The sequence below is a fragment of the Bos javanicus genome, chromosome 7 (genome assembly GCF_032452875.1).
Source record: "Bos javanicus breed banteng chromosome 7, ARS-OSU_banteng_1.0, whole genome shotgun sequence".
Classification (NCBI taxonomy): Eukaryota; Metazoa; Chordata; class Mammalia; order Artiodactyla; family Bovidae; genus Bos; species Bos javanicus.
This window is the reverse complement of record NC_083874.1, coordinates 31,114,035-31,140,877: the sequence shown is the minus strand read 5'-3', so window position 1 is coordinate 31,140,877 and position 26,843 is coordinate 31,114,035. Positions and strand designations below refer to the sequence as shown.

General features: G+C 40.1%; 1 protein-coding gene across 6 annotated transcripts in view; it reads left to right on the top strand.

The window, feature by feature from the left end:
• The window catches only part of SNCAIP (synuclein alpha interacting protein), a 261,734-nt gene that overhangs the window by 140,992 nt on the left and 93,899 nt on the right, over positions 1–26,843 (top strand). The window contains exon 3 of one of the 6 annotated variants that reach the window (XM_061422959.1): positions 6,868–6,935. The exons of the other annotated variants lie outside the window; for them this stretch is intronic. The gene's annotated coding sequence lies outside the window, so the exon portion shown is untranslated. The remainder of the gene's footprint in view (positions 1–6,867; positions 6,936–26,843) is intronic. 6 annotated transcript variants of the gene reach the window in all.

Here is a 26,843-nt window from a genome sequence, read left to right as displayed (position 1 = left end):
GAGTCCATGGGGTTGCAAAGAGTTGAATACAACTGAGCGACTATCACTTTCGCATATTCCCTAAATCTATGGTGGTGCCTCATTGAGCTGAAATACTTCTGATGGACCTGCCTTGCCTGTGACCATCCTGTTTGTCTGTCTACCTGTCTTGCCGCCTCCCATCCTCGCCAGCCTGTAGACCGCCTCAGAACTTCCACACCCTTCTGCTCCCCCATCAGCTGAATGGTCTTTAGAAAGAGCCACTATACTGTATTTCTCCCCACGTGAATAGTACAGTTTTCTCATATTAGATACACACTCAGTAAGTTCTTAAGTTAGGAAGTTATGGAAAAGGATCTAATGGCAGGGAGAATCTCAGTATTTCATTCAGCTGTAATAAAAGTTTATTCTGTACAGATTTATTTCAAGAATTGCATCTTCTTGATCATGGCACATTTCTACATTTGGAATAAGTTAAGCACGGCAGTATCTGAATTCAGGAGTCCATCTCACCTGTAAGACTTGTAAATGCATAAATGGGTTTGCTGATTTTTATGTTTTAGTAGAAAGAAATATGACAAATAATTTTGTAAGTTCCCATTAAAAATAGAAGATTTCTTCTTTTATTATAATTCAGTTTCTCAGAATTAGTTTCAGCTTATATAATTTTTAATTGGGATGACATGATTTTTAACATTAGTGTTTTATTTCAGTATACTCTAAATAGATATTACAGTTGAGATTTCTGCATTTCTTTTGTCCACAAAGAATAATGCCTCACAAGATGTTTACAGTTAAAAGAGTTTTGCTTGAATCATTGTTCATTACTAGAAAAGTCTCAGAAATCACCTTTCTATACTTTAGCTCAGACTGACTCACAGCTCATCCCTGACCAACTTTAATTGCAAATGTTTGGGGGCTAAAACTGTGTTATTTTAGTTTTTTTGTGCTTATGTATGCAACAAAGCCCAGGGATCATGGAAAGTGTATGATGGGGTGGTCACGAGATGGATGTCCAAACCAGAGTCAGGGTGCTTCCTGGCAAAGCCAAACAAAAAGGTGGGTCCCAGATAAGAAGGTGAGATGAAAAGAAGGAAGATGAGATAACAGTGTTCACAAGAGATTGGGGTGGCACTGAGGGATTTCTTGAGGCTTAACTGAAGCCAGAACACCAAAGACCATGTAATAACATTTAGTATTTATTCTTGCTAGTAGTGTTGAGTGCTGTTTACTTTCTTTGATCCTGAAGATCTTCGCTAGAAACATTAACTCTGTATCTAGGGCATCAGTTACTGTAACCCAGATCTTATTTTACCTCTAACATTTTCTATTGATTCAGCATATACACTTCGGTGTTCTTTTGGATATGAAAGTGTTATCCTTTTTCATGCTTTTTTTTTTACCGTAAGTTTTGTGGTGTCTTCTCTTCTCATTTTACGTCTTTCCCCCCATTAATAGATGTGCTTTTTGACTCCAGAGGAAAATTAAAAATGTGGACTGATTAAAGACATTATTTCATCTGTAGTGGTTGTGTACTTGGCATGGTCAGTAAGTAGTTTTTTTTGTTTTGTGTTTGATGTCATTAGGACCTAAACAGGCCTGGACAGAGGGTACTAATCAGCAGCATGCAACACCTCTGTGTTTGGACCCAGCCCTCTAACTGGGATGTTTGTATTGACCTCATTGAGGAAGGCTGGCTGCTTAGCAAATTTGGCCAAGCCTGTCCCAAACTAGAAGAGTTTGTATGCAATACGTGGGCTTTAAAGCAGAAAACCAGATGATGCCCTTCCTCAAAAGAAAGGATTTGTCAGTAACGATGACCTGTTGTTTCCCCAAAAGCAAGATACTGTGATCTCACCCACTGTTATCCTCTAGGAGGCAGGCATGTCTGATTCATCTAATGGCTGTGTTGGAAGCAACCAGGCTTATGACAGATGGGCAAAGTGCAGTCTTGAAAATCTTGGATGTTGAGCGTTTCTTTATGATGTTTTCACAAATGTATTAAGTTGGTACATGTAGTAATTTCTGTGAAAGTCATTAATTACTTTTATGCCTTTGCACCTCTTACTGGATTTTATCCATTGCCTCCCAGAAAAATGAGTTCCTTGTGTAACCAATTCTACCTTGTCATCGAAGATTACACCACTGCTTGCATTAAAGGCTCAGGGGTCTTTGCAAAATTTCCAGGAATGTTTTTAAACTATTTTTTTTTTTTTTTACTAAGATGTCTCTTTAAAAAATCCATAGATAAAATTGCTTTCTTTTAAATTATTGGAGTTTCCATTGGACCCTCATTAATAGGATTAAAGTCCAAGTTTCTGTTAAGTTATCTTCTCTGATTACTGAGCTTTCTTCTTCTCTTACTGAAGGACAGTTGTAAATATGGCATTATAGTGGGTTTTTTTTCTGATTTTCCAGATTTTGTGGTATCATAAACATTAGAAACCTTTCTTCATGGTTCTATATAAGGATTAGAAAATAGTTCCTCACTACAGAAAAGGTTCTTGGAGGTTTTTAAAAAATGTTTTTTAACCTTTTTAAAACTTCATATACTTTTGTATTTATTGATTTGATATTAATGCATTGCATATTAATATAAAGGCCATATACTTTAATTTTGGGATAAGATTTGACCTCACAGGCCTCCTGAGTCCTATTCTAATGAAGGACCAAACTTGGAAAGTAAATATTATTTGCCTTGGCTTATATTACCCGAGTCTGAAAACAGGGAATGAGAATTGTTAACATTTTAAAAAGTGTGCTCAATTTAATGGCCTGTTTCTTTGGTTTATTAATTAGCACTCTTATGTACAAAATCAAAGATTTTTATTTATTTTATTTTTGTTTTCTTAGATAGCAAATCTTTTTAAGGAAGTGCTTTATTTTGACCTTACTGTATCTTTGATTATTTAAGAAAATAAAGCAAAAATTTCTCACTTATGAAAGAACTTAAGTTTCTTTTTAGTTTTTTTGTGTCATTTCTGCTTATTTTTCAATGTTTTCTTGTTACCAAATATTGCTTGAAATTCATCTCTGATCCTAGCTCAATGAAGTGTCTACATTTTCTCTGAAAACTTTGGAATTTTGCTTTCCCAAATTCAGAACCTAAATGCAGAAAAGTGAAATAACAAATCACCAGGATATCTTTTACACCTAAAACAGTTTTTGAGATTTCACAGATACTGGAAATATCACAGAGATTTATACTTTCATCTTATAAAAAGAGAAGTGCTAGAAACAGTTTTGCTTGAAATGTTACTATTGTGAAAGTTTATAGGACGAGTAATGGCACCCCACTCCAGTACTCTTGCCTGGAAAATCCCATGAACGGAGGAGCCTGGTAGGCTGCAGTTCACGGGGTCGCTAAGAGTGGGACACGACTGAGTGACTTCACTTTCACTTTTCACTTTCCTGCATTGGAGAAGGAAATGGCAACCCACTCCAGTGTTCTTGCCTGGAGAATCCCAGGGACGGCGGAGCCTGGTGGGCTGCCGTCTATGGGGTCGCACAGAGTTGGACACGACTGAAGCGACTTAGCAGCAGCAGCAGCATAGGAAGAGTTGTCTAATAAAAATAGACTCTCAGCCTTCCCTATGATACAACTGTATAAATTGTTATTAATATAAATATTAGTATAAAATTTCAGAAATTGCTTTATGGGAAGTTCCTGGATACTTGTCAATTCTCCCACTTTCATAATATTTTCAACAGCCTTTATTTGTGGAGCAATTTTTAATTCACAGCAAAATTGAGAAGAAGATAGATTTCCTGTAGACCTCCTGCCCCTGTACCTACTTGCACAGCCTCCCCCATTATCAACATTCCTCACCAGAGTGGTACATTTGTTAAAACTGATGACCCTATATTTGCATAGTATTATCACCCAGCATTCGTAGTGTACCTTGGTTTGTTCTCAGTGTTCTACAGGTGACGGATTTGTACAAGTGTATAAGGGCCTGTATCTGCCTTTCCAGTATCATAGAGAGTAGTTTCACTGCCCTTTAAATCCTCTATGTTCTGCCCGTTCCTCCAGGCCTCCAGAACTTTTTCTCGCTCACCGTGAACCTTGTAAAGAGAATCAGTCTTTTTATTCCTCACAGTTACAAGCCAAGAAAAAAATCATTGTGAACAAATGACAACATAAAACAACTTTGGGTTCCTTGAAAAGAAGATATGAGTCGATTTTTAAACAAATATTTATTTTTATTGTCTTCATGCATTTGAGTTGCAGGCTACTCACTTTATACCTTGCTTTACAGATAAATATATAGTTAACCAGAGTTGATACACCATGGCTCTAAATGAACAGTTAATATATCTGTGGACTCTGGAAAGTTTGTCTAGAACAGGTCTGGAATCACCACCAGTTTCCAGTTACTTATCGCCAGTGGATGCAGAACCCCATCAACATGGGAAATCCTTTAATACACATTTAGACTAAGATGATATTGCCTAGGCTGTATCTGCTATGCTTCTGTTTATTACTGAGATCAATTATATTGCCTTGGCTGTTTTCAAAAGTATGTTTCTTGTGTATTGCTTTAGTAGTTAGCATCATTAGAATTAGAGCTGGAAGGAATGAACAATTATACACACTATTATGGATGAATATTCCAAACAACAATGTGTTGAGCAGAAGAAAGCAGGTACAAGAGTATATACTTTGTGATTCCATTTATGTAAAGTTAGCAAGGCTAACCAGTCTGTTGTGCTAGAACTCAGGATAGTTGTCAGTTAGGATAGGGGAGGAACTGTGACTGAGATGGGACAAGAGGGAGATGGACTCAGTTTGTGAAAATTCCTTAAGCTGTACAATTATGATTTGTGTGTTTTTTAACCAAAAGCTTGAAATAATGATAGCAGTTATAAGATAATTGAGGGGAAGAAACAGCTGCTGAGTTAAAGCAGGAATAGGAGGAGGGCCCAAGATGGGGATGGGGAGAGGCTGAGCCAGTGTGAAAACCACTGGTATAACCCAAGCACCATGTTTTGGAGCAAAGAAAAGAAGGGTTCCCCTAGAGACAAATTACACAGCTACTTGATGACAGCATTTATTAACGTATTTAATAACGCATGCATATTGAGCATGTACTGTGTCCTAGCTATGGGGCAGGATGCCTGTATATAGTTGAAAACCAGAGTGACCATGCCAGATCCTGCCCTTTTGGAGTTGCTTTATTTTTTTATTTTTTCAAAACAACTGATGATTGTCTTTATTCATTTATTTTACATTTTTATTGGAGTACAGTTGCTTTACAACATTGTTTTAGTTTCTGTTGTACAGAAAAGTAAATCAGCTATAGGTATGTATACATATATCTCCCCTCTTTTTTGGATTTCCTTCCCATTTAGGTCACCACAAAGCATTGAGTAGAGTTCCCTGTTCTGCATAGTATGTTCTCATTAGTTATCTTTTTTATACATATTTTATACATAATGGGCTTCCCTTGTGGCTCAGCTGGTAAAGAATCTGCCTGCAATGCAGGAGACCTGGGTTCGATCCCTGGGTTGCGAAGATCCCCTGGAGAAGGGAAAGGCTACCCACTCCAGTATTCTGGCCTGGAGAATTCCATGCACTGTATAGTTCATGGGGTTGCAAAGAGTCAGACACAACTGAGAGACTTTCACTCACTCACTTTTATACATCATAATGTATATATGTCAACCCCAATCTCCCAGTTCATCCCATCCACCCTCCTTTCCTCCTTGGTATTCATAGGTTTGTTTTCTATGTCTGTGTCTCTATTTCTGCTTTGTAAATAAGATCGTCTATACCATTTTTTTTTCCGGATTCCACATGTAGACGTTAATATACAATATTTGTTTTTCTCTTTCTGACTTAGAAGTCAGGTTTTCTAGCTGACTCATTTACATGACCCACCCTGCCTAGTAGACATTTGAGTTTGCCTTCCTTGGTTCACATTCACCTTTCTCTTTCAGAAAGCTGGGCATTTCATTTTGTTAAGGCACAAGCTAGAATTTCCTTTTTTTTCCTACTTGTTGCATGTTTCATTGTGTTCAAGGAAGAATGTTCTGAGAATTGTGTTTAATATTTTTTGCAAGAGACCCTGGTCTTCCAGAGAGGCTGTGATAGGGAGCAGAGAGAATTCTTGCTGCATCCTCCTCTTGGCCCATAGACTTGAGTCCCCATCATGTCTGTGTGGGTAAACTCATTCACAGCACTTGGCTCCCAGGCTTGTCATTTGATCAGGCTCTCATCTGCATGTCAATGAGGCTTAAAGCCCATGGAAAGAATTAACTGGTCTTGGATGTTTATGCAGCTTTTCAGCAAAGGCAATTGAAAGCAAAGTTGCCCTGACTGAGTTGATTGTCTTGGAGCAAATATATAGTGAAGTAATCATGTTAATATTATGTGACTAGGGTTATATGATATTTTCAATGATCAGCCTAGTAGGAGTTTAAACATGAGCAAAAACACAAACTAATCAAAAACAGTAAATGAAACATCCCTTTTAAAGCAGATCAACTGGCCTTTTATTTATTTTTATACCCTTTTTTCAGAGTAAAGCATAGGACAAACTCAGGTTTCTTTGGAGTTTATGAACCATGTTTTCTATTTTCTATTGCATTTTAAAACCAACAATATTAATTTCCAGTTGTATTTCTTTTCTGTTAAGGCTAATTAAAGAAAACATGTTTGTTTTTCTAGGCACATTCCCAAATTTGCAAGTGCCAGGATACAAATTCTGGTTTTATGTTCCAAAGGAATGTTTAGGCTTTGAGATCATACTACTCTTTAGTAGAATAAAAGTTAGTGTGTGAGGAAGGTACATGCATTCTTTGTTCAAGAGTTTAACCTAATACCATAGACATTTCTAGAATGGTAAGCAAATTCCATGCAAAGACTTTTCTGTTCCTTCTCCACAGGTTATATAAACACACAACAGATTCAACTCAGATTTAAAATCGTGTTTCAGAGGCCATAAATTTATTAGGTAAGACCCCTCAAAATTTGTACATTTGTTTGTGTTAATGTTTCTCATCTGTAGGATGGCCTCCCCTAAAAAAAAAATCTCAAGAAAGCTTGATTTTCAAGTCCTTTCAAACTGAGAGATAGCCGTGTAAGATCCTTCATGATTTTCCTTCTGAGTAAAGTTGAAGCAACTTTGTGCCAATACGTAATGGTATAGAGCAGTGGTCCCCAACCTTTTTGGCAACAGGGACCAGTTTTGTGGAAGACAGTTTTCCCATGGCTCGAGGGCCAGGGGTGGGGTGAGGGGAGGTGGTTCAAATGCATTACATTTATTATGCACTTTATTTCTATTATAATTACATCAGCTTCACCTCAGATCATCAAGCATTAGATCCTGGACACTGGAGACCCCCTGGTATAGAGTGAAGTCCTATTCTATAAAGTGATTAGGTTATAAACTTGGTGCGTGAGGCAGAAAATATGTCTAGTCACAATAACCCCTGAATGCCTGTTAAATTGCCCTTAAAATCCACCTTCCCATAAGCCCAGTGCTGTCAGTTTTTCCTCCAACATTGGAAACAGCGGTTTGTCTTTGCACATCATATGATGTAGGGCCACATTATAGGGAAAAGTAACACTAGATCCTGCCTGACATGGTGGGATTCCCACAGCATGAAATGGAACCAAACCAATGGTTGGAACAGCCAATTTCCTATCTTGAGTCTCATGTTCATTTTCAGGCCCAGACTCGTTGAGGAGAATGGTGAGTAGAATTTCTCATGGTATGCCAATTGCCTTCCTTTCTTCCTCCCTCTCACTATAGAGCTGAATTCAAGTTAATGCCTATATACAATGATACCACTGTATCTGTGAGGCCCCTCTAGGGCTTTTTCTGTGCGTAACACACCAACAGACATGTCAGGGAAAATATGTTATCAATTCCAGGGTTAAACACTTGAAAACAATACAGTAATGAGAGGTTGAAGTGGTCTGAACCCCAACTCTCCTACTGGATAGCATATCATTATGGTTTAGAATAACTGGTTCTGAAGGTGGGTGGCATTTACACATGTATAAATATATGTAGATTGTGTTTAATACTGTGCCAAAATGTATTTTGGCAACAATAGATGTTGTAAGAGTTGGCTTTTTTTTAAAAGGTCATTACACAGTTTATATGCCTAAAGTTCTTTCTGACTGGATTGAAATAATTGGGCACATTTTACTTACAATTTTATACACACACACACACATACACAGGCTTCCCGACATGTTGATAAGGGCTTTTATGGTTTGACTGCTTCTGGAAGTTTGAGCACCATTTTTTTCTCACACTGTTTGACAGTTCAAATGGCACTCCATCCCTAGTGGCTGGTGATACGGGGATTAGCTCTACAGTTCCCTTTCAAATCAACCTCCTTGATTTCTTGCTTTCCTTTCTCTCACACACATGCACTCTCACCACCAATCATGCATCACCAAGGCCGGTTGGCCCCACCCCCTGAGTACGCTAGAGTCTGGCCCTGGTGTGGTCCTAGCCAAGCCACTGCAGCATCAGGCCTGACTCTGGGTTCCCTCCTGAGTGCTGTTTCTACTCTTCCATTCTTGCAGTTTGGCCTCTAATCAGCTGCTTGTCTGATCTCATTAAATGTAAATCAGCTCATGATACTCTCTCTGGTCGGAACCATTCACTGGCTTCCCTCTACCATCAGAGTAAACTTCAAACTCCTTTCCATGGCCATAAAGCCATGAAACCCCCACCCCTCCACCTGCTTCTCAAACTTGGTCTCCATAAACTTGCTTGCACCTATTCTCCTCCACATTAGCCTTCCCGCTCTTTCCTTCTGTTGCATTCCCTCTCACTGGAGATGTTTTGCACTTGCCGTTCCCTCTACTTAGAATCCTCTTCCCCTACATGTTGTGTGCCTTGATGTCTTTTGTTAAGAAAAAGCCCTTTCTTGATCCACCATAATTTAAAAAGTCCAACCTCTCCCCCAGTCATCCTCAGCCTGCTTTTTTTCTTTGTTACTCTTACCCAAACCTGAAAATACTTCATATACTTGTTTGTTTATTGTCTGATTAATCCATTGGAATCGTGCTGTCCAGTTTGGTAGCCATTAGTCACATGTGGTTATTTAAATTTAAACATAACAGATTAAAATGAAATAAAGTCTAAAACTGAGTTCTTCAGTTGCCATGGCCATCTTACAGGTGCTCAGTGGATACTAGCTGCTCGTGGCTACCTCATCAGACAATGTACCTTTAGAGCATTCCCATTATCTATATGTATACACAATGAAATACTACTCAACCATAAAAAAGGAATAAAATAATACCATTTGCAGCAACATGGATGGACCTAGAGTTATCATTACTGAGTGAAGTCAGACAGAGGAAAACAAGTATCATATGATATCACCTGTATGTGATATCTAAAAAAATGATACAAAAGAACTTATTTATGAAAGAGACTCAGACATAGAAAACAAACTTTTGGTTTCCAAAGGAAGTGGACAGAGGAGGGATAAATTAGGAGTTTGAGATTAACAGATATATAGTACTATATATAAAATAGATAAACGAAAGAACCTACTGTATAACACAGAGAACTATATTTTAACAAATGAGTTTTCTTAGGACAGTGAGCCTGTCTTGCTTATTCACTGCTGAATGCTCAGTGGCTGTGTCTGACACATGATGCTCGATAAATGTGTGGCAGGAAGGAAGAAGAGAAGAAGGGAGAGAGAAGGAGGAAGGGAGGTAGGGAGGGAGAGAGGGAGGGAAGAATGAGGGGAAAAAGAGCCTTGTATCTTTCAGGAAGGGATATCTTTATCACTTTAGTATTTGTCTCCAGGCCTTCTGTATCCCAAAACAGGCTTAAATTTCAGGCTTACAAAATTTCTTTTTTATATATAAGGGAAGCCTTATATGCAATGGAGTCCCTTCAAATTCCCCTGTGTTTGCCACCTTTTGTCTCTTCTTAGAGTCTCACTTTGGGGACTCCAGCCTACAAAGAGAGACATTATCAGACTTCCAGGAGAAAAGCACATTTTTCCTGGTCTCTGTCTAGTATAATAAACCATTTTCCTTCCTTTATCTCTAGGATGTATGCACAATGTTTTTTTCTCTCAGGCTACAGTTCTCAAAAGTTAGAAATATGGAATGCGTGTACCTGCAGGTTATTTGTGTAACTTTTCTGAACTTACCTTGTGGAAACCATACTTCTGAGAGGTGTCTTGGCAATGTAAGAACTCTGCATCACACCAATTGGTGAGATGTTTAGCGTAAGGATTGTAGCTGAGTGTTGATTAAAAGCAGCACTTTCCTCCTGGCTTGCTTCAGAGCTAAGACCCTTATAAATTGTTGCTATGAACTTTTGAACTCAGAGAAACTTCTGGATGTATGTAATAAGACGTAAGGTGATCCAGAGCTAAGAATTTGTGTCTTCCTTGTAACAAATCACATCTATTAAAAATAAGTCTGATTCTTTGCTTTTTAAGATTTTCTTCTAACTTAATGTTTTAAAAATTATCTGAAACCTTTAAATACACTTTCTAAAGTGTTTTTTTTAAAGTTTTTAATATACAATTGTCTAGATAGGAAATGATGCCATGTAGTTGATATAAAAATAAGAATGGTTTCAAAAACAGTACTTTGTCATTTTTGTTTTAAGACAGAGAAATCTATCATTTAAGCCCAGAATAATTTACTAAACTATGCTCTGAAGCCTAGACTCTAGTTAGATTTGAATTATCAAAATAATGTCATAGCATTTAAATTTCTGAGTAGTTTCACATTGAATATTCTTTTGCCCTGAGTGACAACATGAGATGTTTAAATCTTAAACAGAACAAATACACTTTGCAGATTCTCTATGCCTTTCTTCACAAAGCTTACTGAATCAGTGAATACCTTTATTTAATAAGATCTTATGAGAGAAGTACAATAGCTATTAGAGGAAAGCCATATTAATTTAATTTTTTTTTTTTGGAAAAAGGTAGAGCAGAATATGTCTTTAAAAGCCAAGTGCTCATCAGCCCATGAATCTGTAGTTTTAGAGATAAAGAGCTGCGTCTCTAGCATGTGTTGCTGTTATTTGTAGCCACACATAATGGTGCCTTCAGCTTCTTAAGTGGAGGATCTGTGCTCATGGGATTCTTGGGTAAGGACATGCTGCAACTTGGAGAACCTGCTGGATTTTAAGCACCTCTTTATGCAGTCAGAGTTGATTTTTTTGTACTTGTGGCTGGGCTCTTTCATGCAGAAGTGGGAAAACATTGTTCCAGGGAGCACCTGTAAACACTTTCCCACCATGCTTTTTGAATTTTAACATTTGATGTCAAATTGCTTTTGGCTGCTTGAGACCTAAATATTTAGTAACATAGCCAGCCTTCCCCTTCAAAAGAGTATCCCACAACAAGCAAATGCCTGGAAGTGCTTCAGCTGTCTATAGCAGCACCAGTTGAACAGAATTCCTGGAGCCTCTTGGAGCTCTGGACCTTCTGTCTTCTCATCAGGCTAGTTGTTCAGCCAGTCCCAGAAATTAACATTGCAAGTGTCTTTCTCATGAAGATTGGTAATGAATAGGGTTATATTAGAGAGTGAGCTGAAAACTACTGGTTCCCACCAACTCCAGCATTCCGGCCTCAAGGCCGGAACACAATCTCCTCAGGGCCTTAGGAATATTATTCACTGTAGATTGTAATCCTTTCACCAACAAGGACCTGCTTTGTAAACTAATAATTGGCACTTACCCCCATGTCTCAGTTTTCCTGTCTCTGAAACGGGGATGGTTATAACTACTTTGCAGGGTGGTTGTAAGTTTTACAAGTTAGGCATGTGAACTGCCTGGCATGTGGAAGCTGCTCAAAAACAGTACTGTCTCTTTAGCTTCATGAAATTCGTTAGCTGGAACTCTACTTGAAGAAGAGAAATGGCTTTTTGGATCCCTTTCACTTAGCACTTAAGTTTTATTTTGTAATGTCTCCAAGTATTCTCATGAAAAAAAAAGTATGATTATGTGTACCAGAGGCCCTTATTATCTGAGAATAATCAGAGGAATAAAAGCCCGCTTAAAAAGTGAAGTCACTAAAAACTTGAACATGTTTTCATAGAAAATAGTAAAACACACAAACAAAATTCACATCATTGGAATCTCTCTTGAAAAATTAAATAGAAATTATGGAAATAAGTCCATCTATGCCTCAGTCTGTATTTAATGAGACCTAGGTTAGATCTTTAGAATGAATTGCCTGTTAATTCTTTCAACAAAATTATACATTTATGTTACATGACATCCTTTATTTTGTGTTCGTCTTTGTAGTACATAATGATGGTCATTTTTACAAACAAAAAAAAAGAAGTCCTTGTGCTTCATCAAGTTATCCAAAGCCTTATCTTTACCTTTTACTCATCAAATCATTCTCTTGTGAAACATCTGTTACACCATCATCCTTGTTGATGGGTTTCTGGAATTATTAACCCCTCTAACGTTTTCCAGTGACCTGATGTGTATTTTAAGCAGTTACTCAACACAATTTCAGACTTCATGGATCCTGATCTTTTGCAAGCTTTGCAATTTTGCTTCCAGTCCACTTGCATTGTATTCATGTTGCATTGAAGGAGGGTTGGAAACATCCCACAGCCCGTGTGGGACTGGTTTCCACAGATGTTGATTAATGGATATAGAGAGATGCTGCTTGTAAGCAGAGTGGGATGTTGAGGGCAGAGTGGCTAAAGCAGCCCATTCATGAATATTTTCATATTATGATGACTTTTCTATCCCTCTGTAACCTGGAAACTGTGGGAAGTTGGATAAGCAGGCCTCCTTGAGTGGAGTTATTGTCATCCCTTGATGAAGAGCTCTCTCACTGACCTTAAGGCCTCCACATGATCTTGTTCAGCATGTTTGCTCATGCAGTCCCCTGGGTTTTCCAGATCAGCTTTTCCATCAGTATCATTTGATCTTCTACTTCCGCATAATCAGTTTCAAATGACAGACCAGACATAGAAGAGAGAAAGATCTTTCATGTTTCCTCAGCCCTATGTCAGCACAGTCAACTTCTAATCTTCTATAAAACTGGCTGGTAATGATTTTGAAAGGGTGACCCTTGTAATTTTCCAGCACTGAAGGATGGATACAGTTTGGGAACAATGGAAAATGGAGGGTAACATGTGTGAATGTTTTCAATTCCAGCTGCAGAATCCTGATTTCTTAATCATCACTGACCTTGATACATTGAGTAATTTTTTTTATTATCACTGGGGATATTGTAGCAGATCTGTAGTAAAAATAATAATAAAAGCAATAACAACTAATTTCTGTTGAGCACTGTTCTGAGGACCTTGCCTCTGTGATCTCATTAACTCTTTACAAAACCCTCAGAGTTACCATATGATCCAGCAATCTCACTCCTGGGAATATATCCGGATAAACCTCTAATGTGAAAGATACATGCACCCTAGTGTTCAGAGCAGCATTGTTTACAATAGCCAAGACATGTAAGTAACCTACATGTCCATGAATAGATGAGTGGATAAAGAAGATGTGGTACATAGGACTATTACTCAGCCATAAAAAGAATGAAATAATGCGATTTGCAGCAACATGGATAGACCTAGAGGTTATCATACTAAGATGAGTAAGTCAGGCAGAGAAAGACAGATGTCATATGATATCATTTATATGTGGAATATGTTTAAAATGATACAGATGAACTTATTTATAAACCAGAAATAGACTCACAGATTTCAAAAGCAAACTTACAGATACCAAAGGGGAAAGGGCAAAGGATAAATGAGGAATTTAGGATTAACATATATACACTACTATCTACAGGTTCCCTGGTGGCTCAGACGGTAAAGCGTCTGCCTACAATGCAGGAGACCTAGGTTTGATCCCTGGGTCGGGAAGATCCTCTGGAGAAGGAAACGGCAACCCACTCCAGTACTCTCGCCTGGAAAATCCCATGGACAGAGGAGCGTGGTAGGCTACAGTCCATGGGGTCACAAAGAGTTGAACTACTATATACAAAACAGATAAACAATAAGGACTTACTGTATAGCATAGGGAACTATATTCAATATCTTGTAATAACCTATAATGGAAAAGAATCTGAAAAAGGTATATATATTCAGATACTTGTATATATATCTAACTGAATCACTTTGCTGTATATGGGCTAGGTGTGTGTTAGTCACTCAGTCGTGTCTGATTCTTTGCAACCCCATGGACTAGGCCCTTCTGTCCTTGGGATTCTCAAGGCCAGAATACTGGGGTGGGTTGCCATTTCCTTCTCCAGGGGATCTTCCCAACCCGGGGATCGAACCTGGGTGTCCTGCATTGCAGGCAGATTCTTTACCATCTGAGCCACCAGGGAGGCCCTGTATATCTGAAACTGACACAACATTGTATGTCAACAATACCTCAATTAAAAAAAATTTTTTTTAAACCCTCAGAGGTCAAATTCCTATTTACAGATGAGGATTCGAGTCTCCATCACTTACATGCCTGTGATCGTTGGATGATGGAGTAGAGATCTGTCAAGAGTGTGAGGTGAATATAAATGTCATTGTCCTCTGAGGTACAAGGATTACCACTATAAATCACCACAGGGGATATTTTGGAAATTCAGAAATCGGGGTATTTTTTGACCCCAGGAATGGAGCAGATGGTGGAGAGCCAGGTTTGTCCTCTGTGAAGCTCAAAGATGTGCAGGGAACTGCTGACTGAAGAGAACTGAAGTGAGTTCGAGCAGGGAAATTTTAAGGCTTATCAGTAGAAATGGAATGTGTGAAGTCAGAGAACTCATAGGAACGTGTACTGGTTACCAAGTGCAGAATCAGCTTAAATGGGAGAGGAGGAAACTGGAGAATGTCGACATGTGACTAGGTAATAAGGGAGCGAGCCAAGGACTCAATTGGAGCTTGACGAGTGAAGCAGCAGTCCAACTGAGGCTGAACTGAGCAAGAACCATGCTCAGAAGCCTTGGAAGTGCTCCCACCCACCCCACCCCACCCCCGCCATAATGATATAATGATAACAAAGGCATGCACATGAGTTGAATAATGTAGCAACTTGTGCTCCAACTATCTTCACCTTGGAGGATGGAGTTTGGCAAGTTTGATATTTGAGTCACAGATGAACTATATGGTTGAGAGGAAAAGAAGCTATGTTTGAAACATTGAATTTCTAGGTACCATGGCTTCTCTTGTTTGTCTCCCTAACTTTGTTGCACTTACTGCCAACAGTTCAGGAAGTCACATATCCATGCTATGTAGCCTGTTCTACCCACTGTCATTGCTTCCCAGAAAGGACGTGGTGTGCAAGTGACAGAGTTCCTTCCCTGGGAGACTCTGTGGGAGGAGGCTGAGACTGACCAGGGCCCGATGGTTGAAATTTGCTCCCTTTACCTCACCTGGAAGAGTCAGGCCCAGGGAAAGGGAAAAAAATGTGGAACTAGAAGTAAGCCTGAGTGTTTAAACTGAGGATCCAACATGACTTAAGTACAAAGGGGAAAAGGAAGAAAGAAAACATAATCCCTATTTGCCATAGCTCCTAGGATGGTGCAAGAAACTGGTGACGACTTGTAGTGCATCTCTTGATTGATTTTAAATGATTTGAAGCTGAAAAATGTCCTAGAGCAACCCACCACTTTTAATTCATCTAAAAAAATAAGCATCTGTGTTCAACTTCTTCTTGTTCAGATATTTGACATAGTTGTGAGACTTTTTTTTTTTAATTGAAGTATAGTTGATTCACAATGTTGTATTAGTTTTTTGTGTATAGCAATAGCGGACCAAGACCTTTGACCTAATTTTTTATTAGACCCTTAAAGGAAAAGGAGGAAGAATATCAGACAAGTCCAGGTGTTACTGAATTTAGTAGTAGAAGCTGACCTTAGAAGAAGTAGAAAGTTGTGGTGAGTTAAGAAGTAAAGAGAGACATGAATGCAGATGCCCCTCTTGAGATGTTCAGATGAAAGGAGAGAAGAGATGGGATGGAATCCAAAGCTGGGATGGGGTTTTTTGATTATTATTTATTTGGCTGCGCTGGGTCTTAGTTGCGGCATGGGGCATCTTCCATCTTAGTTGCAGTTGTGAACTCTTAGTTGCAGTATGTGGGATCTAGTTCCCTGACCAGGGATTGAACCTGGGTCCCTTGCATTGGGACCACAGCGTCTTAGCCACTGGACCACCAGGAAAGTCCCTGGGATGGGTTATATTTGTCGGGTTGGTGAGACTTGAGGATGTGTGTGGTCAGGTGCAAAAAGACAAGACTGATGGGTTAATCCTTAGACAATAGAGTAGAGATATAGACCAAGGGACTTAGGGCTGGAGTCAAGCCGGGAGAGGGTCGGGGCAGTTTTCCACAACTGCCTGCCAAGGAACTGAGCTTAGGCTGCAGAGACAGTGCATTTGGAATTCCAGCCTTTGGCAAAGAGCCATGTAGCACCTTCCACTTACAAGCAGAAAGCACCTCTATGACTGTCTTACGATTTTAGGAAGTAAGTACTCACAAAAGCTGGCAGTTATACAAGACTTTGTAGCCTTCAGACTGGGTTCATGATTTCATTTGACCTATGCTAACCTTATTACACACACCATACACACACCTCATATGCATACAAACATATGGGTATGCTTGTTTATACACACACTTATATACATACACATAGAACTATATATATTTCATTGTCTCTAAAAGAAAGTGAAAGTCGCTCAGTCATGTACGACTCTTTGCAACCCCATGGACTGTAGAGTCCATGGAATTCTCCAGGCAGGAATACTGGAGTGGGTAGCCATTCCCAACCCAGGGATTGAACCCAAGTCTCCTGCATTGAAAACAAATTCTTTGCCAGCTGAGCCACCAGAGAACGCCAATATGTAAGTGTTAGTGAAAGTCATTCACTAACTAAGTGAATTCATTAACTAAGTCAATTCACTGGCTCTTTGCAACCCCATGGACTGTATGTAGCCTGCCAGGCTCCTCTATCCATGGGATTCTCCAGGCTACCCACTCCAGTATTCTGGCCTGGAGAATTCCATGGACTGTATAGTCCATGGAGTCGCAAAGAGTCGGACATGACTGAGCGACTTTCATTGTCTCTGGGAAACCTTTATTAGGAATCTGAGGCTAAGAGCAGATATGACCTGACAAACCTTTCACAGTCTGTTCGTGATTTAACCCAGGTCTTATAGCTTCGGATTCCTAGAGACAGACTTTGCCATTCTCAGAGGCTGGCCTAGGGAGTGTCGTGTGTAGGTTCCTAGGGACATGTTCGGATTCCCGCAGACAGACTTGGCCATTCTCACAGGCTGCCCCAGAGAGTAAAGTCCTGTGCAGGTACTGCCCGCTCCACTTTACTTCCTGCTTCTGCAGGCCTTTCAGCCTCAGACATGGGGGCCACTCTTCTCGGCAATGGCAGCTCCTCCCCTCCTATGTTCTGATGGGGAGGCTCCCCCAGATTCTGCCCACAAATCTTCCCCATCTTGGGCCCTTTCTTTCTACATGCAGCAGGAAAGACCCCCACCATGGTCCTCATTCCAGCAGACTGTTTCTTCACGGCCTGGTTCTCCAATTCTCTCAGCTTTCTCTGCTACCACATTTCTTTCAGCTTTGAATCCAGTATTTGTCCCCATTCCCGCTCAAGGCCCTGCCCAACCCCTGCTCTGTGGAGCCCCGTAACCCTGGTGGGAATCATGATTCAGTCAGGCACGACTGAAACCAAGCAGGCAAGTTCCTCAGCTCTACTGAAGCTAGCAATTCCTTTTCAGTTACTGAGAGGATTTGAGGAGAGAACATATGCAGAGGGTCCAGCTCAGTGCCAGGCTTAATCAATCCGAGCTCCCTTTCCCCACCAGAGTGGCCTGGAGCTCTTACTCACATTTCCCAGCACTTAGCACACTAATATAATTAGCAACATTAGTATATCTAAAAGGCAATTACCATTTAATTGCTCTGGCCCCAGCCAGCCTGAAGTTGCTCTCCAGTCACTTCCAATTTGGAGCTAGGGTGTTTTCAGTCTTACCCAGGCCAATCACAAAATCACTGCCTTGGAGAGAATTAAAACAACCTACAGGCAGCCATTGATTACGAGATAAAGGATTTGGTAATTTCCTCCATTTCGTTCTATATAAAAATGCACATATCAATTTGTTCCTGGCCACAGACAGCTTCAAGCAGCATCTCTCTGTGACTTAGTGGATTATCCTGCTTGGCAAGAGCAGCGCCACGCAGAAGGTGTGCCCTTCCCCCATACATGCTATACTGATCATCACAATAAATCGGTGCCCTCCTGTAGATCCAGACTTAGAATCAAGTTTCAGGCATCTCTTCTTAAAAGACATTGATTTGTATTACATACTCAATTTAAAGGAGTAAATGCCCTTCCCTCAGCCTGCAAGATTTGTTTATCTTAGCGCTACTGTGAGAACTTAATGCCCAAATGAAGGCAGCGTGTTTTATTTCTTCTACTCCCACCCGACATTGCATAAAGTTAACAGCAGCCTCTAATCATGAGGAACCCAAAGTAAATACTCTGAGATTTCGAATCCAGATCTTTACTAGTAGAATCGCACATGTGCATTTGAGGAAACCTAGATTGCCTTAAGCCACACGGAAAGCATTTACATCTGAGCCACTTTACATGTGATTGCAAGTTAAAGTAAATTCTAAATAACTTTAGCAGTTTGCGATTTGGAAAACAGCCTGGGCCATATAAATTCTCCTTTAGTTCTTTTTCTGTTAAATCTTATGCCAAAGTAAATCGAAGCTGTAGAGAACCTTTGAACTCCTCAGTTCTCAAATGACCTCAGTGAAGTTGGATTGGCAGAGCCAGTGTTTAGTTTCCAAAGGAAACAGTTTTTTTTTTTTTTCTTTCCTCCTTGAAATGTACACAGGACGGTTACCTTCCTTAAGGGAGGATGCAGTCCTTGGAGGAGGAGGATAATAGGTGGGCTTCCTGGGCCCCCCTGCTTTGGGCCCTATTCCTGCCTCTCAGAAAGGGGCTTTCTGCCGTCAGCAGCTCATCACCGCAGTTCCGGGGGAGCCTTGGGGTTGGCACCCAGGTTTCTTAACACCTCTGCTTCACAAGTCAGTCAGCTTTGCTTTCCCCCTTCCCTTTCTCTTTCAAAAAGATCTGTTGAAAGCAAAAGGTCTGAGGTTCTGTGCCACCTCTTCCTGCTGGGTCTCCACGCTTCAGTTTCCTTTCCTGTGAACTGGAGATTAAAAATGGATCTGGCCACAGGGGGTCTTCCCTTCTCTTGAGTGTTTTATTCTTGTACTCATGACCACACAGTTTATCACATTGTATTATTCATGATTTATTAGTTATTACTAAATAATTTATTTCAATTTATTTTAAATGATATATACATGTGTGTGTGTATGTGTATATATAGTAGGTTTGCGTGTGTGTGTGCTAATTCGCTTCAGTCATGTCCAATTCTTTGCAACCCCACAGACTGTAGCCCACCAGGTTCCTCTGTCCATGGGATTCTCCAGCCAATAATACTGGAGTGGGTTGCCATGCCTTTTTCCAGGGAATCTTCCTGACTGCAGGATCAAACCCACGTCTCTAATGTCTTCTGCACTGGTAGGCAAGCAGGTTCTTTATCGCTAGCACCACCTGGCAAGCCCCGTTCATGTAATATAAATAATATATATTAACATAGCCTTAAACTTCAGTGTGTGCTTACGACTAGACCGCACACCTCTTGAAGCCAGGGACAGCGGCCTCCATTTCTGTGCACCACCCTTGGAGTCCAGTGCTGAGCTGGACACACAGTAGTTCTCGGTAGACAACCAAGTGAGGCAGTCGTACAGAGGTGCCTCCTTAGCCATACTGTGCCATGGTTAACAAAAGCGTTATCCATCAGTCAAGACAACGTTCACAAAGATCAGTTTTACTCCCCTTATATTTTAATGTGTGCTGTTTTTAATAGACACCCATCAAGATATATAAATAACCTTGAAGGGAAAAAATGACATTTATATTTTACACTTTTGCTGTGCTGCCAAGGAACATATTACATGTTTGCTAATCCTTTCAAAAACAAATGTTTATGTAAGCCTTTAGAGAAGGGGGTTTAAAAAACATTTTTACCCTTAGACCTCAGCTCTGAGAGTATTTGCCATAAATTGTTACTATGTCAGCATATTTGAAAAATTGCATCACGTAGACAATTTCTTAATTCCCTACTGCAAAATTAAATCTTAAGGTGGCTGTATGTTGTCTGCTATTTAGGGTTGTTTTTCAAGAATCTACAGACTCACTCCAGGTGGTCATTGTGCCTCTGCTTAAATATGGTCAGGAATGGGGGCCTCTCTTCTGCTGGTATCAACCCTTTTCTCTTTCATGTAAGGCATCTTGAACTGGTGTACAGAATGTTTAAAGATCTTTATGATATTCAAGAGTGTAAATGCCCTTAATGTATGTTATTATTATTGAAGGAGAAGGGAGGGACTGCTATCCAAAAAATCTACATGACTTGTGTATTATAAACCCAAGAAAATTCTTATCAAGAGGTGCATATTATGGGCTCTATAGGTTGGGTGTACCAATTGTAAATGATTAGGAAACTGTCAAGAACCATCAACAGAAAACCCACAGTCTGACAGCACTGTGGAGAGGTGGTGGTTAAGAACCAGTGGTTTCAGAATCAGTCATACCTGACTTTGATTCCTGTAGCAGCTTTGACCAATTTGCTTTCCTCTCTGGTCTTTTACTGTCTCATTAGTGAAATAAGAATGATATTAAGGATTAAACGAGATCACATTTATAAAGCAGAACACCAAAACAGTGTTTGGCCAAATTTATATTAAATAAATGGTAACCAATATGAGCAATATTATTGTGTTATTACTGTATTATTGTTATTATTATAAATTCAGAGGTGCCTGCTTGACTGCAGTTGACACTGAGGTAATGGATGTTTCTTAGGGAAGAAAAATGTGGTGTGGGGACTGAGTTGGCTACCTGTCTTAACTGCCAACTGGGGAAAAGGAGTTTAATAGGAAGTGTCAGCCCCCAAGCTTAACTCCCTTGGGTGGAATTGTAAGGTCCAACTTTCCTACTTGTTAACACTGCTATAAACCGCTTACACATACCCTTATTGAAAGGGTTCAGTTCAGTTCAGTCCCTCAGTTGTGTTTGACTCTTTGCAACCCCATGGACTGCAGCATGCCAGGCTTCCCTGTCCCTCACCAACTCCCGGAGCTTGCTCAAACTCAGGTCCATTGAATCGGTGATGCCATCCAACCATCTCATCCTCTGTCAAGCCGTTCTCCTCCTGCCTTCAATCTTTCGCAGCATCAAGGTCTTTTCTAATGAGTCAGTTCTTCGCATCAGGTGGCCAGAGTATTAGAGTTTCAGCTTCAGCATCAGTCCTTCCAATGAACACCCATGACTGATCTCCTTTAGGATGGATTCATTGGATCTCCTTGCAGTCCAAGCGACTCTCAAGGGTCTTTTCCAACACCACGGTTCAAAAGCATCAATTCTTTGGTGCTCAGCTTTCTTTATGGTACAACTCTCACATCCATACATGACCACTGGAAAAACCATAGCTAATACTGATCTTATCATTATGTAGGTAAAATACCAGCTCATATCTTATCACTCTATTCTGTATTTTTTGGTCAGGCCAGTATTGTCCTAGTGAAACAATTCCTCCCCCACCAAAAGCCCTGAGTTGCAGCATTTGCTAATTTCCATGGTGTAAATCAGATTGATTATATTCTTTGCAGCCAAAGATGGAGAAGCTCTATACAGTCAGCAAAAACAAGACCAGGAGCTGACTGTGGCTCAGACCATGAACTCCTTATTGCCAAATTCAGACTTAAATTGAAGAAAGTAGAGAAAACCACTAGACCATTCAGGTATGACCTAAATCAAATCCCTTATGATTATACAGTGGAAGTGAGAAATAGATTTAAGGGACTAGATCTGGTAGATAGAGTGCCTGATGAACTATGGAATGAGGTTCATGACATTGTACAGGAGACAGGGATCAAGACCATCCCCACAGAAAAGAAATGCAAAAAAGCAAAATGGCTGTCTGAGGAGGCCTTACAAAAAGCTATGAAAAGAAGAGAAGCAAAAAGCAAAGGAGAAAAGGAAAGATATAAACATCTGAATGCAGAGTTCCAAAGAATAGCAAGAAGAGATAAGAAAGCCTTCTTCAGCTATCAATGCAAAGAAATAGAGGAAAACAACAGAATGGGAAAGACTAGAGATCTCTTCAAGAAAATCAGAGATACCAAAGGAACATTTCATGCAAAGATGGGCTCGATAAAGGACAGAAATGGTATGGACCTAACAGAAGCAGAAGATATTAAGAAGAGATGGCAAGAATACACAGAAGAACTGTACAAAAAAGATCTTCACGACCCAGATAATCACGATGGTGTGATCACTGACCTAGAGCCAGACATCCTGGAATGTGAAGTCAAGTGGGCCTTAGAAAGCATCACCTCGAACAAAGCTAGTGGAGGTGATGGAATTCCAGTTGAGCTATTTCAAATCCTGAAAGATGATGCTGTGAAAGTGCCGCACTCAATATGCCAGCAAATTTGGAAAACTCAGCAGTAGCCACAGGACTGGAAGAGGTCAGTTTTCATTCCAGTCCCAAAGAAAGACAATGCCAAAGAATGCTCAAACTACCACACAATTGCACTCATCTCACATGCTAGTAAAGTAATGCTCAAAATTCTCCAAGCCAGGCTTTAGCAATACTCCTGATGTTCAAGCTGGTTTTAGAAAAGGCAGAGGAACCAGAGATCAAATTGCCAACATCTGCTGGATCATGGAAAAAGCAAGAGAGTTCCAGAAAAACATCTATTTCTGCTTTATTGACTATGCCAAAGCCTTTGACTGTGTGGATCACAATAAACTGTGGAAAATTCTTCAAGAGATGGGAATACCAGACCACCTGACCTACCTCTTGAGAAATTTGTATGCAGGTCAGGAAGCAACAGTTACAACTGGACATGGAACAACAGACTGGTTCCAAATAGGAAAAGGAGTACGTCAAGGCTGTATATTGTCACCCTGTTTATTTAACTTATATTCAGAGTACATCATGAGAAATGCTGGACTGGAAGAAACACAAGATGGAATCAAGATTTCCGGGAGAGATATCAATAACCTCAGATATGCAGATGACACCACCCTTATGGCAGAAAGTGAAGAGGAACTCAAAAGCCTCTTGATGAAAGTGAAAGAGGAGAGTGAAAAAGTTGGCTTAAAGCTCAACATTCAGAAAACGAAAATCATGGCATCCGGTCCCATCACTTCATGGGAAATAGATGGGGAAACAGAGGAAACAGTGTCAGACTTTATTTTTCTGGGCTCCAAAATCACTACAGATGGTGACTGCAGCCATGAAATTAAAAGACGCTTACTCCTTGGAAGGAAAGTTATGACCAACCTAGATAGCATATTCAAAAGCAGAGACATTACTTTGCCAACAAAGGTTCGTCTATTCAAGGCTATGGTTTTATCCTGTGGTCATGTATGGATGTGAGTTGGACTGTGAAGAAGGCTGAGCGCTGAAGAATTGATGCTTTTGAACTGTGGTGTTGGAGAAGACTCTTGAGAATCCCTTGGATTTCAAGGAGATCCAACCAGTCCATTCTGAAGGAGATCAGCCCTGGGATTTCTTTGGAAGGAATGATGCTAAAGCTGAAACTCCAGTACTTTGGCCACCTCATGCGAAGAGTTGACTCATTGGAAAGGACTCTGATGCTGGGAGGGATTGGGGGCAAGAGGAGAAGGGGACGACAGAGGATGAGATGGCTGGATGGCATCACTGACTCGATGGACGTGAGTCTCAGTGAACTCCAGGAGTTGGTGATGGACAGGGAGGCCTGGCGTGCTGCAATTCATGGGGTCGCAAAGAGTCGGAGACGACTGAGCGACTGATCTGATCTGATCGTGTAAATACTTTCGGGATACCCAGTTTCAAGCTTCCAAGCAACTGCTCCATAGTCGCTGATCACAGAGTTGGGAAGAGATGCGCACAGCTGCTCAAGTCAGTGTAAGCTGGCTCCAGAGCACCACTGGGTCAGAGGGAAGCATGTGATGTGACAGTACAAGATAGGATGATTGAAAATGAAATTTACAAGCATATAGAATAGAGGGAAAATAGTTTGTCCTGGGAATGACCAACAGAATTCATCCAGAAAGTGATTACTTGAGCAGCATGTTTCACTGCTGTTTTTCTGTCCTTGCTCTGTACTCTGTAGTCATACTGAGGGCAGAAATCTTTTCCTAGCTGCCTGTGCTCAATTGGCAGTGGGGTGCAGAGGTGGAGGGTTGAGTGGTGGGTCTCCCTAATGACTTCTGAACATCAGATTGTTTCTTTAACCAGTAGTTTAAAGATTTGGTCTTGGACATAGTGCCCACGTTTGTAAAAATGTCTCCCTTCCTCCCTTCCCTTCTCCCTTCCCTTCCCTTCTCCCTCTCTCCCTGTCTTCTTTATTCCCTTCCCTATGACCTCACAAGTATTTTCTATCATCTCTTTTGTAATCCTAACAACCCCCAAGAGATCATCAGAACAGGTAATACTACCCCTGTTCTGCAAAAATGGTAGAGACATTAGAAAACTGCTATACTTCATAAATTTCTATCATGTTATTAATGTCATCGGTAATACATAATTTTGTTATTTGGAAACCTTCACTGTTACTCAAACACCCCCACTTCTGTAATATTTTTTGAGTCGAGAGGGTCATTTCAACCTCTGGCCACCTTTCCTTTGTTGTCACACAGTTAATTTTCTTCTCTCCCTCATGGTTGTTGGAAATTGTATCACACTGTATCTAGGAAATTGCATTACAGTGCTATAAATACATTTCTGAGAACTTTTAATTAAGTGATGATACCTAGAACTTTCTCATTATAGTTAAATCCCGAGAGATGATAAAACAGAATCCTCTTGAGAAGCTGTTTTGTTTCCAGTGGCCCAGCACTGAACAAACATAATTCTGTTACAAACCATCTCTGAACTATTAGAGTGACACCAGTGGAGGAGTGTGTCAATGTAGTGGCTTCGAAAAACCCAGGTCTTCTTACTAAAGACTTCTTAAAAGCTTTCCAAGTGCCTTATGACTCAAACTGAAGAAGAAGCCATCTGAGCTCACTGACTCACCATTTACCATGAAGTCCTCTGTGGATGTGCTTGAAATCATCACTTGCATCCTGCTAATCCTTGTGAGCTTTATCGGAAACCTGTGTTTATTTTATTCTACAAGGAAGTGTATGACTGGGCGTCTAGAGACATCCTTTCTTCTGATTTTCAGTCTTATATTTGTCCACCTCATTAAGAACCTGGTGGTGAATGTCATGAAAATTGTTTATTCTTCTGGTTGCATGTTGGATTCAGCTGGCTGCAAAGTTCTGCGCTTCACGGCAGCTCTGACGACATCCCTGGCCATCTGGTTCATGTTACACTTTGCATTGCTCTACCACCAGAAGCTGTACCAGACTGTCCGCCCCTTGAGTGAGCCTCCAAACCCGGACCTTCAGAAGCATTCCTTAAAGGTGGTTTCTGCACTTTGGATGACAGGCGTGGCAGTATACCTCCCAGTTTTACTCTATACTAGGAAATCAGAATACCTGAATGCAGGAAATGATACAGACCCCTTGTCAACAAACAGGATTCACAGGGATTGCCTAACTGACTTTGGAAACAAGCAAGTAGAGTTTTACTATGAGGAAGTGTTTTTGGTTCTGATTGATATTCTTCCTTTAGCCACCTTAGTCTTTGTCTGTTTCTGGATGTCTTTTCTGCTTTCAGAGAGAAAGAAGATGACATATGGTGACATCTGGATTGGAGACGATGATTCAGAAATTGAAATCCTTAGAGGGGCCAAGTTTAGTATTTTATTAATGTGGCTGATCACTCCACTTTGGATTTCTCATTTTATCTTAGTCTATTTCTTGAAAGGCTTGGCAGCCTGTGTCTTTTTTCCAGCTGTTCTCACAGCCCTCTCTTCAGGCTTCTCTGCACTCAGTCCTTTCCTGCTTATGCTGGTGAATTACAGAATGAAGTTGGTGTCCTTCTGTGATGCCAAAGAGAAAAAACGCACACCACCTCCTGCAAATGTTATTCTCTCTCCATATGCTTAATGGCAAAAAAATCTCTGCTTTAACTTTGGGGAGTCAGACCAAACTTCCACAACCCTCATCAACAGATAATTTCTGAAAGAAGGACTAAAAGACTGACTTTTCCTCAAAAAAAAGACTTCTGAGGGAAGCAGTGCAAGAAGAAGATATTTGAACCTGAAGTTATTATAAGTTGAAGAAAAATAGTCATCTCAACATTTGTGATTTCAGACAATACCACAGTTTTTAGTGTAGAATCCAATAATGATCATAGTCTGGAAGTGAACTCAACAGTGTATTAAGTATTTACTCTGTGTAAGATACTATGTTAAAAAGCAGCATATTGTAAAAACTGAGGATTACACTGCCTAGCTGAATTCCTTTAAAGGTACTTAACAGTAATCTTGTGTTTTCATCTTGTGTTTTTTCTTGACATACTATGACATATATTGGAAGTGCATTCGTATAGTATACAATGTTCATTTTTGCACTTTTAATCACGATACCTCACCTAAACTAGAAGCAGATTCTGTTCATTTGCCTTCCTCTAATTATCTTTAGTAAATTTGGCTAGAGAAAACCATTGAATGAAACAATCAGTGCTTGCTAAATCATATTCTTTCTGTATGTACAGATGTGTAAATATTTGGTTACTACAGACATTTAACCCACTCTTCCTTCTTAATCACCTTAACATGCAACTTTACTCCTCTTCAGGAAAAAAAGAGATATTTATTTTAAGAGACTTTATTTCCTCTTTTGGTTATTAAGTTGGTACATTTTAATTGGAAGAATTGACAAGTATCCATAATAATCTATTT